This window comes from Cyprinus carpio, chromosome B19 (assembly GCF_018340385.1).
Source record: "Cyprinus carpio isolate SPL01 chromosome B19, ASM1834038v1, whole genome shotgun sequence".
Taxonomy (NCBI): domain Eukaryota; kingdom Metazoa; phylum Chordata; class Actinopteri; order Cypriniformes; family Cyprinidae; genus Cyprinus; species Cyprinus carpio.
The window spans coordinates 18,899,441-18,911,752 of record NC_056615.1 but is presented as its reverse complement, the minus strand read 5'-3'; the positions used below and the strand labels follow the sequence as shown (position 1 = coordinate 18,911,752).

General features: G+C 32.9%; 1 long non-coding RNA gene across 1 annotated transcript in view; it reads right to left on the bottom strand.

The window, feature by feature from the left end:
• LOC122140749 overlaps window positions 1-12,312 on the bottom strand; it is a 43,665-nt gene that overhangs the window by 1,375 nt on the left and 29,978 nt on the right. Inside the window, exon 4 of the long non-coding RNA XR_006157326.1 lies at window positions 4,339-4,483. This is a non-coding gene — a long non-coding RNA (uncharacterized LOC122140749). The remainder of the gene's footprint in view (window positions 1-4,338; window positions 4,484-12,312) is intronic.

Below are 12,312 nucleotides of genomic sequence, written 5' to 3'. Positions count from 1 at the left end.
ACTGCTACAACAACAATTATTATTAAGACTAATAGTATTAAATATTTAATATTAATTGTACTGTAGTATATATATATATATATATATATATATATATATACACTAATACAAGCATATATAATAGTAACCTAGTCTATAAATCTATAAAAGTAATATTTCGTAATTTTTTTTTTTTCATTTAATTTCATTTAGTATTAAAGAGTATTACAATTATAATGAATACATTTTAAAAAAATATTTATAATAAAAAAAAACAGCAAACTGAAATAGTATTATTACACATAGATTAACCTCAAAAGTGAATTTTTGCTACTGCCAATACAAAAACAACAACAACAACAATATCATTTATAATGATTACTATAATTTTTATTAACAGTATTATTAGTGAAACTAATAATGGTAAACATATTTTTATATTTAATATTTGATTTAAAAAATAAAAAAAAATAATTTATAAATAATATTATATTATTTTAATTATTAAATCTTAAATCATATTTATTTTTACTTAATTAGTATCCATTTGTTCAAACTATAATTAAAATGAATTGAAAAACATTGAGATTTAAAAACAATCATATTAAAAGGGTATTATTTTTAATGAATTGTGCTCAGACAAATCTCAAAAGTGCATTTTACACAGTACTGTGTTTTGACATAGGCTAATGAGAACTACTACTACTGCAAGCATGTAAGTGTACTGGCTTTGGAGAACATAACGATTTCAAAAACATGAGAATTTGAAAAAACACTATCCTAAAAACCCATTGAAAATTCCCTATAAGTTGACCAGCAAATTGTTTTGTTGTTTCATTTCAGGTAACATCTGACAATTTCACCACTGATTTTAGCTCAGTAGTGCCACCTCTGTTGCCCAGCAGTACACAGCCATGGGTGGAACTGATGGTGAACCTCTCTACATGGCCACTGCAAGCATTCATTCTACGAGGAGAAACATAAGGCCTCACTCCTTTCTGTTCCCCCAAACTTTAAAATCCTTTTTCCTCTCTGCTCTCCACCTCCCACGTGGAGCAGGGCAGACCTGCTGTAACTCTCCCAGTCTCCTGCCTCTCTCTGCCATCTGCTGCAGTCTGTCCCAGCTCACTCTGACAGCCATGTTTGAGACAGAGACTTCACCAGAACGTCCATCCATCAGGATCTGACCACACACACACATCCGCTCACACAAGCACACAGGCACACACTTTCAGTCTCACACACGCACACGATGGCAGGCAGAGGAAGAAATCTGCCATGAAACTTAATCAGCGAGGGTCATGTCGGGGAGTGAGGAACAGATTAAATTAGCATAGTATTAGATATGGAAAATGATTTCTGTCAAAACCATCCTTACCACAATTATAATATGTTAATTACGTATTTCATTAAGGGGGTTGATTATGGCCCTGAGATGAAATCATGCGAGTAGTGGCACCTGGAGGACATTGAATCTCTCTCTTTTTCTGTTCCTCCCACACTCTTTCTTCTCCAATCAGTCCTTCCCAGTCCGTCTCTCTTTACACCTTTTAACACATCGTCACGTTTTCATTTCATCTCCTGATTGTCATTTATTTATTCCCTAATTATTTTAACGGGCCTCAATGACGGCACAGGGCAACGTGCTCATGTGAGAAACAAAGGGCTCAAACTCAGCTGAAATGGCCAATCATGTCAAGTGATTTGAATGTTACCACATTTTTCATTCGTGGGACAATAACTCAGCTTTTTCACAACAGTGTAGCTTTTCCATTAGGGTGCCGTTTGTTTGGATAATTATTTCATTTCATATTTGCCCTGTCTATTTATTTGTATTGTTTATACAGTTTAGTTTTACTATATAAATAAAATGTGAATATATATGGAATATATTACATTTAGTCATTTACATTAAGTCATTTTAGCAAACGCTTTTATCCAAAGCGACTTACAAATGAGGACAATGGAAGCAATCAAAATCAACAAAAGAGCAATGATATATAAGTGCTATAACAAGTCTCAGTTAGCTTAATGCAGTACACATAGCAAGGGCTTTTTTTAAATAATATAATAAATAAAAAGAAAATAGAATAGAAAAAGAATGGAGCAAGCTAGTGTTAGAGGTCTTTTTTGCTTTTGTTAATTGTATAATAAATGAAAAGAAAACAGAAATATTAGAAAGCTAGTTAGTTTTTTTAATATATAAAATATATTGTGTACAAATATTAAAATGGTACATTGTTTAAATATTAAAATATTATACCTATGTATACAATTAGTAAATAAAATGTTAAGTATTATAATCCAAACAATTATTTGTAAAATGTCATATATATTACATTTTAAACATTATACATTACATTTTAAACACAGACGACACAGCAATTGTGTATTAAATATCATACATTATTATGTATCATACTAAATATAATAATTTATAAAATGTACTACAAGCTTTCATAGGAAACTTGTATGAAACATTATAAAATAATATATGAAGTATTACTATTTCTAACAACAATTTATAAAACAGAACATTCATAGAGTATTTTGAAAATATATATTATACTTTATTATGTTTATTTATTTTTTTACTTTATATATTTTTTTACTGTTTATTCAATATTATATATTATTATTTCATATTAAATATAGTAATTTAAAATGCAATTTAAGCTTTAGTGTGAAAACACTATTAATAATTATCAGGTATTATCAGGTATTATATTAAATACAATGTTATCTGTGTGTACAAACAACATTGTATTTAATTATAATATACTAAATTAACGTTTAACTACATAGTAAATCTAATATATGCTTTATTAATTATATACGCTGACACTAAAACAATTTTATTACTTTTTAGCTAACTACTTTTTTTAGTAACATAGTACAGCTAACTTTTTTAAATGGTAACACTAAATAAAAATGAACAACTTACAGCGTTTTATCGCTTGTACAGATTCAAAGTAGCTTCCCCAACAGAAAAGACAATCAAATGGCTGGCAAGAGTTTGTTTCCCGACACACACACACACACACACACACACACACACACACACACACACTCATACATTCATAGACTCACAGGGGTTGCTTTCAGGTTAACCTGAATTGAGTGTAAGACTCTGGTGTTCTGAGCCCCTGGTCTCTCCAAATCACACATCAAAGGCTGCATTTGTACAGCAACCCGCATGGGAGGCTCGAGCCTGGGCTGTTTGGACTCGGTGTTACCCAGCCTCTGTGTGTCTCTGGGGAGGCATTACCCTCTACATTATCCTAGCCTTGTTCCAGTACAGAATTACAGAACGGTCCCAGAGACACACACATACAAATGTACTTGTACAAACACACACACACACACATGCAGAAAGCGAGAGTGAGAAAGAGAGATAGACTGACAGATGGAGAGAGAAAGGGAAAGTCCGAATGTTTGCGTCTAGCAGCAGGGCATTTGAGGTGGCGAGAACAATCCGAGATCCAAATACCCTGTTCAACAGAACACGTGCTACCGAATTGATGACCTGTAAATATCCCGTTTTCTAAAACAAGATGTCCTCTTGAAAGCGTCGGGGAACGGGCTGTGAGATGAGTGAGATGGTGTAACGTGGTGAGAATGCTTCTGAGGTCATCCAACAGTAGAAATACTTTAAATAAAATGTGATTTACTCCCCTATGTTGCAAACTACCATTGAGATGTTTGAAGTGTATTTACAAATAACAGGCGTGCATATCAAGCTAGTTTAGAGATTCATGTCCTGAATCCCAATAACAGAGGCAGATTCTCACATCCACACATATTCCACTGAGCAAAGCAGATCTGAGCACTTCACAGCACTTTGATGTGCACTCACAGATATGCTCCGTTGAATGGGTGCACTTTATACATTTCAAAGCGCGAGTCCTTCATGGCAAATATTTTGAGGAGGGAGAGAGATCACACCGCAAGCCGTCTTAAGTTATCAGAACGCGTTTGAATTAGCTCTGAATATTCCATTAGGGCTTTTAAACAAACAGCTTAGCCAACTAAGGAGTCTTTTAGTTGTTGGCCTTCATCAGAAAGGGTGAACATATAAGGAAACTTATCAGGGGGCTTTAACTGGATTCCTGTAAAATACCGTGAATCGCTTACAAATCCTTGAAAATGCATGGTTAAATGATCAATAAATAGACAGATAGACAGATAGATAGATAGATAGATAGACAGACAGACAGACAGACAATGCATGTGCTCAGCAATCCTAATAAAATTCATGTTTAATTAATGAGTGGTTATTTTGTAAAGCAGCTGATTATTATTATAACTAATTATTCGCAAACTCTGATTTAACAAACTTTTCACATTTTAATTACAAACCTCATTCTGCGTGTTATGTCTTTGAACTCTGCAGTGACCTTCTCTACAGCCGCAGATATGGATGAACTGTAGGGTCTTGGTTCAAACTGTGGTCAGGGGTCATGGAGAGGTCCTCATGTGACCCTCAGGCCAGCAGGGCTTCTGTCTGTTGATTATGTGTGAAAGGAGAAACAGGTTAAACCCTGAAGCAGCAATGTACCTACAGATTATACAGTTAACACAAATGTGAATGACATCATTAAATTTTACATTAGTTTTTTTTAACTATAATTAATTTTTTAAAAAGTGCTGGTTTGAAATTCAAGTTGTAGAATCCGTTTCGTATACATACATACATACATACACACACACACATATATATATATATTATATATATATATATAAAGTTGTGCTCATAAGTTAACATATCCCTTGCTGAATGTGCAAAATGTTAATAATTACAACAAAATAAGAGGGATCATGAAAATTGCATGTTATTTTTTATTTAGCATTGTCCCAAATAAGCTATTTCACATAATAGATGTTTACATATACTCCACAAGACAAAATAATAACTGAATTTATAAAAATTACCCCATTCAAAAGTTTACATACCCTTGAATCTTAATACTATGTATCATTTCCACCAGTTTTTATATTTTGTGATGTTTTTATATTATATTCATGAGTCCACTGTTGGTCCTGAGCAGTTGCTTGCTGTTCTTCAGAAAAACCCTCCAGCTCCTGCATATTTGAACCCTTTCCAAAAGTGGCTGTATGATTTTGAGATGCACATTTTCACACTGAGGACAACTGAAGGACTCATACACAACTATTACAAAAGGTGAAAACATTTATTGATGCTCAAGAAGGGAACAAAATGCATTAAGAGCCGGGGGAGTAAACTTTTGAACAGGATGGCGATGACTAAATTCTTCTCATTTTGTTTAACGATCATATTTTTTCATTTAGTACTGGACTTCAGAAGCTACATAAATACTTACATGTTTCCCAGAAGACAAAATAAGTACAATTTACCCTGATCATCAAATTTAAAAAGTTTACACCCCTCGTCTCTTAATGCATTGTGTGGCCTCAGTACATGTGATGTGTAACGTGATGAGATTCATACTTTGCTTTAATAAATATAATATTGATTACATTGTTAAAGTGTTAAAGTGTTAATGTGTGTATATATATATATATATATATATATATATATATATATATATATATATATATATATATATATATATATATATATATATATATATATATAATTTAAATGGCATTTCAGCCCCCAAGCACGAGAGTTAATATGACACAAACCTACTTGTGCAAATTCTGAATTTTGTGTAAATTAGTTGAGCTGTGCTAATTTTGATGCTGTTCAGCTTTTTTGGCAAGACAAGGTTAATTGAAGCTGTGATGCAGAAATGATCGCTCTCAAACAAGTAGTACAGCAAGGCCTCGTTGAACGCCACGGCATTGATAAAGACAATATATTGTGTGACTATGTGGGCGCAGACGTGTTTGTGTGGACAACACTATGTCTCAGCATGTGTTCCTGAGCTTGCACACAACACGCAGTATTCATAAAGATAATCGAGGGGGTCGGAAAACAGATATTTTAATCACTGTTGTCTTGACGCGAACAGCAAATGTTGTAATCGGTACAATGACGGTGTAATCTGCATGTGTGTTTGCTGTTAAAACGGCAATGTGTGAGCCGCAAGAGCTGCTGAAGATTCTCTGTAACGCCACCTACTCAAATTATGGAGCAGGAACATATTTGCCAGGGCGATGTGTTAGTGGGCTGGTGAGCTCAGTTTTGATTTCTCACTATTCTAAATTTGCACAGCGCAATTATGAGTCGTACTAAGTTCGCCGATACCAAATAAAGCAGGTTTCTTTTTACATCTTGTGTCATCCATCAAAACAGAAAGTCATCTTCCTCTGCTAACCGAGAAAATGCAGCATTTATGAAAGGACACAAATGACTTTATTTTAATGGAATGAAAGCCAAAGGTGTAGGAGTCAACACCACGGCCTGTGTGTGTGTCAGGTGTGGCTCATGCTTGGCTGCTCCATGACCAGTGTGTATGTGTGTGTAGGGTTGTGTAGGGTGTTTTTGTGCATCTCTGCAGCCCCCCCTCCCTACACAGTGAACGCTGGCAAACAGCTAAAAGCTTCAGCAGAGTGTGCCATATGTGAACAGAACTAAGCCAAAGCAGGGGAGCCATATGCACTTCAACTGCTTTTTTTAGCTAATTATCCCAAAATGTCTGTTTTATAGAACAAATCCGTGAGTTACACTGCATTTACCACATAGTGCACACTCACACAGGAAAAATGTCAAATTATCTACAAACAAAATAAACATAAAGATAACGATGGAGAATTTTTTGAGGAAAGTGTAAAAGAATATTCATTCATTCATTCATTCATTCATAGTTTTTGAGTTGAATGTTTTATTTACAGGTTCAAATAATCTTTTTTTTTTTTTTTTTTAGTGTATGTGATCCACTTCTCAGCTATTCTGGCACTTTATTTTCTCTGTCTGGCTGAAATAATATGATTTTATTTATAAAGACCATATTCGTTTACTATGGAAGCCCGTTTCCGCCACAGAATTAAAAAAGTGACTTTTTAATCTCACAGTTTGGACTTCCTTTTGCACAATTCTGAGAACTGTGAGATATAAACTCAGAATTCTGACTTTTTCTCCCAATTTTGACTTTATATCACAATTCTGACAAGTCTCACATTTAGGATTTTTCTTCATTTGCGAATTAACATCTCATAACTCAGAATTATAAGATATAACAGCCAGAATTATAAGATATAAATTTGTAATTCTGACAAAATTAGTTCTCAGAACTACAAATTTATATCTTATAATTCTGACTTTTTGTCTTGCAATTGTGAAAAAAAAAAAAGTCAGAATTGTAAGCTAAAAAGTTGCAGGTACTTTTTTTTATTATTCCATGATGGAAATGGCTTTCATAGTTTACTGATTGCTATAATTTTTCCATTATTTCCAATATTTATATATTTATATGTTTCTTGATTTCAGGCCTATCATGTTTAATCATATTTTGTTTCTAACCATATATGCTTTAACTTTTTTCTATTCTAAAACAGTCTACAAAGCAAGTATTTATTTACACCAATGTATTTAAAAATAAAAAATAAGCAAGCAAGTAAATAAATAAATAAATGAGTAAGTAAGTAAATAAATACATAAGAAAATATTTGAAGGTTTAAAATCTGAATATACATTGTCACACTATATGGTATAAGTTGTCACAATGAATCCATAAAACCATTGTTTAGGCATACAAATTTAGTAATTTATAATGTGTATACATTTACATCCTTTAAAATGCATGTTGTGCAACTGAACTTTTTTAGTCAATGAGATAAATCCCTTGTGATAACTTCACTGTGTGACAACTAGCTCCTATGTATATTTTGTTAATGTTTTTTTATGCTCTTTCAGTATGAACAACCCCAGTGTACCTAATTTATTTTTTGTGTACTGTCTGTCCTAATGTAGCTCTCTGGTGTCTCGGATAGAGAATAGGACCAGCAGTGCTGTTCTTCCCTTGTGTCCTGGCCCTCAGTGTAAGAGACAGGGACAGCAGAGATACAGAAAGACCTTTATCAAGCTCTCAGGGCCTCTGGAGGAGTAATGGGACGGTCTCTCTTCGGCTCTGAGAGAGAGAGAGAAAGAGACGACCTGCCACATGTGCTGTAGTGCTGCAATACAGCCGCGCTGTGGACATGAGCCCCCTGGTGGAGCTCCGCCTGAGGGCCTACAGGTGGGTCAATCCATCAGTGGGCCAGAGGGGGAGGTGTTGCAGGGAGAGAAAGTTCAGCTTCGGCCAATCAGAAACACAGACATTAGGATCAATGCTATCCATTAAAGAGCACACTGACCTTCCAGTCACACTGCAACCTCCATGAGTGTGTGTGTCCAAGGGAATAAATTCTGATCTTTTAATTATGCTCTGTCCTCAGTTCAGCCTCACCTACATATCAGATTCCGTGGGTGATTAAATCATTTCCATTTTTGTGAGTGCAAGGGGTCCGTGGGAATTTATCTCACATCGTCACGATGCTGTCCTCAGATCACCCTGAAGATTTTGGAACATTATTTTTTAAAAATATTTACACATAAAAATTCCTGCTCAAGCCACACAGCTATTGACATCATATTATATATACTATATATATATATATATATATATATATATATATATATATATATATATATATATATATATATATATATATATATATATATATATACACACACACACACGTGTTTTTTTATTTTATTTAAATTGATTAAAAGTGACAGTAAAGACATTTTGAATTTATACAAAACATTTGTATGTCAAATAAACACTGCTGTTTTGAACTTTCTATTCATCAAAGAACCGTGGAAAAGTATTATGGCTTTCATTCCTTTTTTTCCGGAAGAGGATTAGGGCCAAGCAATAATAAAGCAAAAAAAAAAAAAACCTCTCGAGATTAAAGTCATTATAATGTGAGATTAATTAAATAGTCATAAAATTCAAGAAAAAAAAAGTTTAAATAAAATGTTGAGAATAAACTCATTAAATTACGTTATGTTTCGAGAAAAAAAAAAAAAAAAGTTACATTTTGAGAAAAAAATTCTAAATAAAATGTTGAAAATAAACTCATAAAATTACGAGCAAAAATGTTGTGTTTCGAGAAAAAAAACTTGTTTTTACTAATACATATGGCCTAAAATTTAGTGCTGTCATCTTGTGCTGATATTGCAAAATGTATGATTTGTAAATTATGATCGGCAGGCCACATATAATAGGCTACATTTCAACAGACAAGCTGCAGGCCGTTGGAAATTCATTCACGCGCCGTATTTGGCCCACAGGCCAAACTTTGGAAAGCCCTGCCATAGATGCTATTTACAGTGAAAATAGTAATATATATAGAATTTACACTAAGTGACAACAGCAGCATTTTTAGAGATGTGCTATATACTCTAAGTTAAAATAGCCAAAGTGTAAATAGTAGCTAATTAGATGCTATTTATACTTATAAATAGTGACATATACTACTTGCACCTCAGTTTATATTAACAAGATGTAATAATAACAGAGTGTAAATTATTTTATTAAAATAATTAAATAAATGCTGCCTTATTTGGACAACAAAGCCCTCCCTATAGCCTGCCTATTAATACATTATTATTAAACACTCGTTTAGCAATTAATTCCCACTTTTACAATGTGATATGTGATGAGAAATGGAAGAAAAGTGAGTTCGGCACAAGACGGATTTGAGCCCTTGTCGATCGCAGTATATGCTACATCCATGCGCAACCTACACCACAACGGATGCTGTTTGACACTGTCCAACGAGAAATGTTGACATGACACAAATGTGTTTATTCTCAAATTATTTATTTTTTTATTTTTTTATGTTTTCCTCAAAACATGACTTTTTCTTGTAATTTAAGTTTATTCTTAACATTTTATTTTGATTTTTTTTTTCTGGAAATTTAAAAAAATTTTCTCGTAATTTAACTACTTTTTTCTGATAATTTAATGAGTTTATTCTCAGCATTTTATTTTGTAATTTTTCTTGAAATTCTAATCTCGAATTATAATGACTTTAATCTTGAGATTATTTTATTTTCTTTATTATTGCTTGGCCCTAATTCTCTTCCATATTTTATATTCATTTCATGAATTTGTCCTTTTATTTTTATTTTATGGGTTTGTATTTATTTATTTATTTATTCATTCATTTAAATCAAATCAATGCAGTTTTGTCATACAAAATAATTGACTATTTTTTCTCCATGGCCTCTTTGTTCTAACTGTTTTTCTAAACTCTTTGTTTATGAAAGAGAAAAGAGACCGAAGAAGAAAGCAATAAAATCAGAACAATATGTATTTTCTGTTTGGGTTATTGTATTACATATGTACATTAAGTCTATACAAGGAAATTAACGAAATTCATTGTAAACCCCTTTTACTAGCAGATCTGTTGTGATCTATGTGAGCTTTCAATAGTGAAACAACAGTTTCAGTCATGCTGCAGGCCAGTACCACCCCTCCCCAAACACACACACACACACCGTCTCCAGCTCTCATGTCCTTAACAATCTGAAGAGCCTTTTGACAGCTGCAATTAAGCATGTTAATTAGAGGCATAGCACAAGAATAATATTTACTGTGATTGGGTGTCCTTCGACGCCTCGCCAAATCAGATCTGAGGGAGCTCATTGTCTACAAATACAGCACCCCCCCGTCCCCCGTCCCACCCCAGTATTGTACATGACACCTTACAGCCACTGCGTGTATTTCTCATTTCTTTTGCAGTATGTCAAGGCTTAAGAGGGGAAAATGCTTTTAAGGCATGCGAGGATTAACCGTCTCTTGTGAAATACTGAGGCATCTCTGAGAGCGGGCGAATATCTGAGGAACCATTTCCTCTTGCTTTTGTAAGCTGAACTTTACATCAAAGTGCTTGATTAATTACTGATAAGGGACTAATAAAATATTAATGCATTTTGTAATTAATGGGACCTCAGAGCCGCATGTCCTACCACCCCCAGCTAAGTGTCTTTTTTTGAAAATAAGTTGTATTCCCTTTTTTTTTTGTCTCTCAGCTGTCTCACGCCTCTGCATTTTCTTTATAGCTTTTTTTTCCTTTTTTTTTTCCACTGGAAATTATTCATAATTAAACGTTTATCCAGGAGGAGCATAAACAAAGCAAAATGTATTTTCCCTAAATAAAAGAAATAAGACATGTCCTTTTTTCAGTCACTTTGAAAGTATCTAAGAGTCTGGAGGGCCTGGACCGAGGGTCACACAGTTTCTTTTTCATTTGCTGGAACTGTAGGCTAATGGAAATGATTTTATAAGCCACTGTACTGCATCTTGCCACTGGTAACCTCATTTAAAGTGTTGTTAATAACGTCCTTGTGCTTCAGTAAGAGACAATGCCAACCATCCTCTTTAAAAGGCATGATTTTGACTTTGAAAAACTGTGTCTCAAAATGTGGGTTAGGCTTCAAATAACAATACATACTAAAATTACCACCCTGTGTGATCAGTGTCATTCTGCGTTCCTAATGAAAAGAATTTTCTGTTTAGATGGAACATGGACAACATGACTAAACTGAGTGAGACTAAATCGTCTCATCAGAATTACATATTCAATGGATTTGTCTTGAATCAAACAAATGAATACTTTATTATAATTGTGATAAAAAAAAAAAGCTGAAGTAAATTACATAAAATAAATCTGATCCCTCTGTGTCAAATAAATATTGTTGTATTGGTTCAATAGAAATTCATATTTGCATAACAGCAAACCATCTTGTATTTCAGACAGACCCAGTGTTTAATTTTATTTTTTATCGTTTTTATTAATATTTTGAATTGGTTGTTATTTTTATATTTCCTGTTTCCATTTTATTTTAGTTGAATTTTTGGCAATTTTGTCATTTGTAGTAATTACTTTACAATGTAATTTTTATTAATTACTATTACTACTATAATTATAGGGTTAATTTATTTTTTGTTCAGTTTTTACTTTGTAATTATGCTTCAACTTATTTTAATATTTATATTTGATTTTATATCAGGGGTAATTCAATAAACAAAAAATGTTTTTAATAGTTTTAGTTAACAATAGTAACCTGGACAGACCTTTTGACTGTTTTGTTTGTTTACTTTCAGTTTGTTTTTATTTAGTTTTACTTTGTTATTTTATATTTTGCTTTTGTTGTGTCTCACTTTTTGTTTTTGCTTTACTTTGTCTTGTTTTGTATTTGTGCTTTATGTTTTTGTTTGTTTGTTCATTTTGTTTTAGGCTTTGCTTTGTGTGTGTGTTTGCTTTTGTTTGGCTTATATCTTTTATAAATCAGACATTAGGATGAAAAAAAAAAAGAGTGTAATTCATTTTCATTTCATATTTAGCTATGGCACA